Source organism: Selaginella moellendorffii, unplaced genomic scaffold (assembly GCF_000143415.4).
Source record: "Selaginella moellendorffii unplaced genomic scaffold, v1.0 SELMOscaffold_2, whole genome shotgun sequence".
In the NCBI taxonomy this organism is placed as follows: Eukaryota; Viridiplantae; Streptophyta; class Lycopodiopsida; order Selaginellales; family Selaginellaceae; genus Selaginella; species Selaginella moellendorffii.
In genome coordinates, this window is record NW_003314263.1 from 1,611,893 (window position 1) to 1,621,151 (window position 9,259).

Here is a 9,259-nt window from a genome sequence, read left to right on the forward strand (position 1 = left end):
AATATAGCATCAAAGCATTTTAAGAAGCATTAGAAGTAGAACTACTGTTGGTTAAAATTTGATGCAATTGAAGGCACAATGTTTTGCAAGATTTGCAAGGCAAATCCACGGACTAAGAATATTTTTGGCAAATAGAGTAGTAGTAATTTTCAAAAGAGTATCTTACACAGTCATGCTAACTCTGAAGATCACAAGGAGTCTATATTTGCTGAGGAGGTGCACCATGGGAAGTAGCAATCGATTTCAAAAGCTACAACTAAACATCTACATCATGTTGAATAAGGTGCTTGTGTTATTTCATTCTACTTATTATATTGTGAAAGGAATTGCTCTATTCACTTGTTTTCAAAAGTTGATTGAACTTCATCAACTTAACGAGATGAACATTCCAAGATATTACAATAGTGATAAAGGTTGTTCACAATTGATAACTTCTATTAACAAGGTATGTTTAAGAAACTATGTGATTCTAACATGGTTCATGATTCACTTCAGGTTATAGTTAAAAATATCTTACAAAAGGTTAGGGAAAGTCCTTATTTTGGATTAAAGGTGGATGAATCGACTGATATAAGGTATTCCTTAATTTAGATTTATTAGTTTTCTTACAATTCAATTTATTTTTAGCATTATGAAGCATTTGATCTTTTACGTAATTTACATAATGAAGATGAACTACTTGGGGATTGTCAGCATCGATGATAGTGGTGTAGCAAGTATCTTTATCTACATTAGTGATATTCTTAAGCTGTGGAACTTAGATATGTAGTGGTTCATAGGTTTTGGTTCAGATGGATGTAATGTCATGGCTGGTAGTAAGACATAGGTAACAACCAGGCTAAAGGAGATCAATCCCTTCTTAAGTAGTGTTCACTGTATGGCATATCAAGCCAATTTATGTGTAGAAGATGTTTATGGGATGGAGAATGTGCTACATAATGCATGAAGATTGATAAATTAGTGAATAAGGTAGCAACTTACTTCAGCAAAAGCTCAAAAAGGTTTGCTTAGCTGATGGAAATTGAAATGGAACATGATTATACCAAGCTTAAGCTGTAGCATATACAAGATACAAAGTGGTTAAGTCATGGAAGGGCTTTTTCTAAGCTTTGTGAATGTTTGGAGCCAATAGCTAAATTTTTCAAATGAAGTGGCAAGTTGCAACATTACAACAAGCTGAGAACTCTCAAGAACATGTATGTCTTGCATTTTTTGGCTGATATTTTACAGGTGATGAGTAATCTCAATTAGAAATTCCAAGAGAAGCTAATTGATATCACCATAGTTGGACCCTTGTGTCAAGAGACTATTATGAAGCTGAACCAATATTACATTAGTGATGAGATTGATTTAAATGGTAATCTTATGGATAGTAAATCATATCCATACATCCCTGATGGTGGTAGTAAGGATGGCTTCCTCCATGCTTTGAGAGCTTTAATTAAAGGAGATGCTTACAGAACTATACAATTGATTTGGTCAAAAGATGAAAGTTATATAGTTCCAAGAAGCTATGTAGTTTCAAATCTCCTTTACTTCTACTCTCATTTCAGCTATTAAAAAATGACTACAAGACACAGGGATACTCTCCAAGATGTAGGTTATAGCTCTGATTAATTTGCCAATCCTTGTTAAGGAAAACAAACGGTTTGGGATTACAAAGGTAAAGGAGCTTGCAAAATTTTATAGAAAGCATTTAGAGGTGGATGGAATTTTTGTTAAAGGTATTGTGGATCCTTTAACCTTCATGGAAGAGTATTTGACTTGGAAGCTACTTGCTTTGGAAGAATGGAAAGGACAAAATTTTATTGATATATAGAGCATCATACATAGTCAAACAAATTGGGCAAAGAGCTTTCCAAACTTGCTTCAAGTTGGTGAAATTATGATGGTGCAGTGTGTTAGCATTGCAAGTTGTGAGTGAGGTTTCAACAGAATAAACTTGATCAAGAATAAGTATAGAAATCAAATGAGTATTGAAGCAATTAATGCTCTCATAAGGATTTCAACTGAAGGTCTTGAAATTTAGAAGTTTAACTTTAATGAAGTTATGGACCACTAGAAGAAAAGTGCACACTATTGACAAATTTTTTCATAGTTGTAAACTTGTTTAACCTTATGTTTTTATTAATAAAAGAATTTTTACCTGAGAAAATTTGGATTAGAAGGTTTAATCCTGGGAATTTTGAAAAATTTTTAGAGGTTGAACTCAAGAAGGATTTTTGCTTTGAAAGGTGAAAGGCTTTGTTGAACGCTATCATGGACTCTTAGTATAAAGGTTGTCTTGGGCACACTACCAAGTGGGGGATGCCTTGAAGTCATAATGCATGGTTAAATTGCTTAGTGTGAAAGTTTAGCATATCTAACTTGAACACTTTGGTGCAAGTGGCACTAAGAATATGGTGAATGAGATGGGGACACCCAGTTTCAGTTGTTATGGACCCTTGGCTGGAAGGGTTGGCTTGAGCGCACTGCCAAATGTGGGGGATGCCCTTGGGGTCATAGTAAGCAACTTAAAAGTCTAGAAGATCTACTTCTTATTGGTAAACTTATTAAGGTGTCAAGGTGAGATAATTAGGTGAACAAGGATAAGATCCTTGTTTGGTTAGGGAATAAGATTCTTAGCTCAAAGTGTTGATTTAAATTATTAGTAAGAGTATGGCTTGATTAAGATAACCAAGTGGAAAAGACACCTAAAGAAATGAACTATAACAATGCAATAGTATTATGAGTCTAAGAGAATAGTCTAAGGAAGGACCCATGGGTGGGTCACAAGGTTGAGCTGTAGATAGCACCCATAGTAGAAATGCTAAAGAGACTTACTAAGTGTCGCGAATGTGACTTTAGGTATCGAAAGTTACCTGTCGGCTAGTCCTTTCGGATATTCTTACCTTACTGCCACGACGGCAGGAGGTCGGTATTGCTGGACCCTTTATCAGTCCCTCTTGTGCTAGTGGAGTTAACTGGGCATTTCGAGTGTACTTAGACCGGACGAGCATAAGGACGGAATTCTTACGTGTTATTAGCTAAGCATACTTAGCCCGGTAAGGAGTTCCCGTCTCGTTTTGTCTTGCACTGGCTAGTGATAAGAACCCTCGCGTATTGAGATTGGTCCCTCAATATCGCTACATGATAGCTTACCGTGTCTACCAAACACCCTCGCTATCATGCCCTTTGTGTTAGTCTCATTTCGGTCCCAAATGCTATTTATGGAAAGTGTCCAGATTTGCTCATTTGGCATATCTACGGAATGTACAGATCGGCTTGAACACGATGGTGTTCGTCCCATGTCCAAATTCGCAATCTAAGGACATTCCATATTTAGTAAGTTTCGAGTTTGTCCCAGAGACTAACTCCTGATACTAAGGGAGGCTTGGGGTGAAAGCCCAAAGCGTGTGTTCCTCAAGAGGGGGGGGGGGGGCTATGGGGGGTTCCAAATGTATAGTAGGGATAGTGGGTAGGTCGGGCATGGCCGACCAACCTGAGGCATAGTCTAGCTCCCGCTTGCATGCCTGTCCTTGTTCTGCGTCCGGCTTGGGTCTAAGCCCAAGTTCCATTCCATGCTAGCTGGTGGAGTACCCATATCCTCACGTTAGGCCACCGGTATGCTGAAATAGCGCCAGACTCCGTTTGGCTCCGTTTTGCGTGCTGGTCCTGGCATTGATATGCTGGTTGCTCCAGGACTGTTCCAAGTCGCTCCGGGCTCCTGTCCCTTCGCTCCTTGGGCTATATGCTCGGGAGTTGCTCCGTGGTCCGGTTCCATCACTCCTTGGCGTCACGCTTGGGAGTTTGGCACCATTCCTTCGTTCAGTGGCCCAAGGCCCTGAACCTCGGGTTCCTATGGACACGTGGCACGGACACGTGGTATGTGACACATGGCATCTGTCGCGTGGCACAAAGAGGGTTTAAGTTCCGCTTCGTGGTGTTATCCTATGGTAAATCACCATAGGATAAAAGGTCAAAACCACGTGCGCTACATTTGGTATCAGAGGATGAGTCTCAGCGAGTACTATTCAATGAGATTGGGCAACTAGTCTCGTTGCATATGCAGAGATGAAAACGATGATCCGAGTGGGTACACATTTGGGTGCAAAGACTTCGGAATTGTTCCTTGGGTATAAATATTGTTACCTTGTTATACCTTATGATGTGAGCTTGAGCTTGGGCTCATAAGAGGGAATAAGTTGTTCCAATTTGCATGAGTTTGCGCTTGGGCTCGTGAGTGAGGCACATTAGCAACTTGAGGTTACGCTTTGAGTTGGCAGGATTAATGTTAGCCTATCAGTGGTTCCGTGAGTTGTTCCATGTACCATGGGTAAAAGCAAACCTTCCCTGAGTTTGCTATGAGTGGCAAATAGGCTGGTCTGTAGCTGTTTAGCACGGCACTAGTGGATCCTTCCTAGGCATAGTTACAAGTGGATCAATCAAGACTGTAGGGATAAGTCTATTGATTTCAAGTAATTGTTGCTATGCTCTCTCATAAACTTTTCTTGGATTGGACTGAAGGCAGTGCGAATGCAAGCTTGAAGTGTAGTCAAAGATGAGACCGAAAAGAGAGTCATCGGGGACGAAGGATCAAACACGTAAATTATCTTCTCTTCTTGGAGAGATGATTTGCAACGAGGTGTGACTCATTGCTCGTGTTCACATTATGCAATCAAGAGTCCCTACCTTGATGCATGTTGGAGATGATGGTCTTACAAATGACGAGTTGTGGGATGGATAGCGGTGAAGCGCTATACCATTTTGTCTAGGCTTGCTATTGGAAGACTTGGGTTGCAATGCTCAATTCTTTTCTGGGGAACCTTGTAGCTTGGTGTTGGATTAGTTTTGAGTTTGGTCGGAAAGAGAGTGGCATGAGCTTGTCCATGTTGTGAACAAAAGTTAGTGGTGTTGGGTGTTGTAAATCTCTATTGATAGGGTGTGGCATTTATGTTGCATTTTGTCGAATCGAGTTAGCACTTGATATTCACATAAACCTTTGCAGTAGTGACATGGGCATTGCTCATAGTGTTGCTTGATTGATGATCAAGTCATTGTGATTTATATCATATCCATGTGATAATAAGCAATGTGTTTACGAAGTTGCTTGGTTAAACGATGATCAACCCCAAAGTGGTTGATGGAGAAGCTAGTCTACTTGCACGTAGTAGCATTGTAGTAGCCTTGACTGGATTCTCAATGGTGGTCTATTATGCTAAGCTTATGTTGGTACCTTGTTTCCTTGAGGGTTTGCCTATAAGGTGTTGGGAATGGGTTGTAGCATTCATTTGCTATAGCTCATCTATTGATCCGTTAGCACTTGGAGTAGATTATTGGATGGAGAAGGTGTGAGGTTGATGCATTGACATCGCTAGCACTTGTGTTAGTGGAAGTGGCATTGTTGATTCGAGTGATGAGGAATTTTCCTTGGACCTTGATTTTCTATGTCATTTTTCTTGTTAGTGTTTTGGCTTCACATTAGATCTTGAAGATGATTGAAGAAGAGTGTTAGTGCAATGTGGATATCCGAAGATGTGGTCTTTATGATCAAGCCTTGGATGTTCCATTTGCATTTTACGGATGTCGGAAGTATGGGCAAAAAGATGTTCAATGCTTAAGCATATTATGGGTCATGAGAATTTGTGTTGAGGTGAACCTATGTGAAGTTGTTAGTAGGAGGAAGTTGGTTGAGTCTTGAAAGTTTGCAATCCTGGACTGAGAGACATTCTTTCTTTAGGATGGGAAATTTTCCACAAATTTTCTTAAACTTTTCCGATGGCTGATCTGTTGATCACTTTGCCCAAAAACCATTCTGTTTTCGTAAGCCAGTACAAACTAGTGAAGGGGTTAGAGTTGACTTCGGTTAGCTTAGACCTTAGTAGGTAGTTTGTATGATGCGACCCAAAAGGGATGCTAACTTTTGGGGCTAAAGCAATTGAGTTGGATAGAGTCTGGAGTTGGTGTAGAAAAGTGGCTGTTGCGCTTTTCTAAGAAAGGTGACCCTTGTGCCTTTCTTTTGTAGCATTGTGCTTGGTGGCAGTTTGCACCTTGCATTACATTAGACTCTATGAGAGTAGTGAGCTCTCACTGATCTTGACTTGGTCTTGGTGGCCCTGCACCTTGGCTGAGGATGGTGATGTCCAACTTAGTTGTTTGAGGTTGAGATGTTGGCACCCGTACTATAGCTTTGTCTATGAGGAGGTTGTGTACCGATATGAGTCCATCTTATGGTCTTCACTTTAGTTTCGACTGAGTGTTAATTGCATAGCTAGCCTCTTCAAAGCATGCTCAGAGCTAGTGGCTAAATGTTTTAGTAAGCTTATTGCGGTTGAGTTGGATTTGAGTGGTCATTTCGTTTGTGCTTGTCTATGAACTTTTATCTTGTACTTGAGGTATCACGTTCATATTGGGCAAGTATATAACTTGATGACAAGAGTTGGTGTTTAGGTCTTGTGAAGGCAAGTTGAGGAGTGATTGTTAGTTGCTTTGTGACTAGTGATTACTTGTAGACTTCGTCAAGGACCATTGACACTTACTTTGCTCGATGATGATTTAGCAGTGATGGGCTTGCTTTACCGGATGGTGTTGCGGAGGATCATGTCGTTAGACTTACATGGGTTTTCCATGTTGGCATATCGACTCTATCTTTGTTGATATCATTTGGTTGCGTTTAGTTCGTGGTGTTAGATTTCATTGAGTCTTGGATGTGGTGAATCACTCCTTGATGAAGTGTTATCTGTAACTGAGTTTTGTTGGAGGATTGGTCTCGGATACTGACTAAAGTATCTTCGACTTTGGTTAGCTTGGTTGCTAGAGAGTTTTGAGTGGTGATTCACTCGTGCTTTCTTTTAGCTTTGTTTTGGTGTTGATGGCATTAAAGTGATGCCTTGTCATTGACATTGTTGGTATTGAGATTCAAGTGAAATGAGATGTCTCTCTGTAGGATTGATATTGAGTTTCATTAGTTCTGATAAAAATAGTGTTAATGATTTGGCTTTAGCTTTGTGTTGTTGGCATTCATGCATTTGCTAGTTAGCAACTGTGTTGACGTTCAAATGAACTGAGTAGCAAGTTGAGTTAGTTGTGTTCTAGATGAGATTATTTAGTAGGGGTTGAGCTTTAGCTTTTCCTTGAAAAATGATTCAGTCGTGGACTATGCTAACTCTACAAGTGGAAGAGTTAGTGATCGATATTGGGAAGTTTGAATCCTTATTGGGTTTAAATTGGACTATATTGATCATTGATGATTCCCTTGTGCTTGTTACGACATGAGTTACGTCTTGCTATAGATGAATTCATGGAGGATCGTTTGATGATCACTTGTTAAGCATAGCTTTGTTATGCTTAGCTTTTGGATTGATGCAGACATGCTCTCTTCATTAGCTTTCGCATTATGAAGTTTGGTTTATGGATGTGTTGAGGAAGATATTGTGGGTTGCACCATGGTTTCTTCTTTAGCATTGAAATTAGTTCATGTAAAGACTCGTGATCATTATTAGGCAAGACTTAGTTATAGGCTTCTTCAAACTTTTGGTTCCTTGAGTTTTCATGCTCATTATTCCATTTGTTAGAAGTTGTTGGGGGAAGGCATTTTTGGCTCTTTAGCTTTGATGTTGAAGTTAGTATTTGCATCTAGCAATCATTGGTGATGATTGACTATCATCTAGGATAATTGATTATCCATGTCAAAAAGTTTTGCTTGATTATTGTTGGTATAGAATGGTTTGCCGTTCTTCGGGATGGTGGATTCCTTCTTAGACGATGATTATGCATCTCTTTATTGATGGAATGATTGATGATCTTTCATTATGGTTAGTTGTTCTCTTTGATAGTTTATGGCTTTTTGCAATACCATATATTCTTTGTGGTTTGCTCTGGATTGGTCTCTTGGGTTTGAGACATCAGTAGGATGTTGCTAACACTTGCTTAGGCAACTTGAGTTCCTTGGTATTGTTGGCTGGGATCTATTCAGATTGGCTTTTGTGATAGTTGGCAGGCATGAGTGTTTGTTGGTCTTACCACATTCATTCTCTTCTGTTGATTGTTGCTCGAGTTAGTTTTAATAGATTTGGATGTTATTTCCTTTGGGTAATACATTCGCGAGCATTGTGCTTGTTAGTCAATGATACTTTGTGTTCTTTGAGTTCTCTCTAGTAAGTTGTTGGCTTACTGTCTACTTTCTTCGGTAGTTAAGTTTCATCATTGAGTTTCCTTGATGATATACTAGCTATTGAATTTTGTTGGATGGTCATTCCTATGTTTGCCAAATTATGATGATCTTGGTGGTTCCTATCTACTATAATACTAGTTTATCAGATGATAACTTACTTGGAATACTTTTGTGTTCTAATCTAAGATATATTCACTGATATTTAAGACTCTCAGATATCATTGTCTATGACTTTGATATTGTCCATCTATTGCTCTTTGAGTTTGGGCCAGTATAGGCAGACTGGCTTCGGCACTTCGTATGCATGTTGAAATCTCTAGTCATGGGATAGCTACTATCGACTGGTCACATCACCCACCTCTCTGTCGATGTTCCTTATTCCGTGAAAGGGCGTGACCGTGTAAACAACTCTAACTGCCTGTTGATAGTAGTCTATCTAAACCTTACCGACGGGTTTGGTTTCTTTGCTCAGGAGGGTTGGGGCCTCTGGCTTCTCTCTCTATGTCCCTGCGGGCAGGGCATATCACACTTTTGTAAGCTGGGTGACTCCCAGAGCAGCAGGGGTGGCTGACTCCGTTGGTCATTTCCTTGTCGGTGACGGCCGGAAGGTGTCTGAGCTGGTAGCGCATCCGCGTTAGACAACGAGGTTCCCCCTAACTCATTTAAGTTGGTGCATTTCTCACATAGTGTGAGTACCGTGAACTTTTTATGGAGTTGTTTCCTTGGCGGTATTCTAGATTGGAGTATGCATCCACGAGGACGTCGATCTTCCCAAGGGGGGGAGAGTGTCGCGAATATGACTTCAGGTATCGAAAGTTACCTGTCGGCTAGTCCTTTCGGATATTCTTACCTTACTGCCACGACGGCAGGAGGTCGGTATTGCTGGACCTTTTATCAGTCCCTCTTGTGCTAGTGGAGTTAACTGGGCATTTCGAGTGTACTTAGACCGGACGAGCATAAGGACGGAATTCCTACGTGTTATTAGCTAAGCATACTTAGCCCGGTAAGGAGTTTCCGTCTCGTTTTGTCTTGCACTGGCTAGTGACAAGAACCCTCGCGTATTGAGATTGGTCCCTCAATATCGCTACATGATAGCTTACCGTGTCT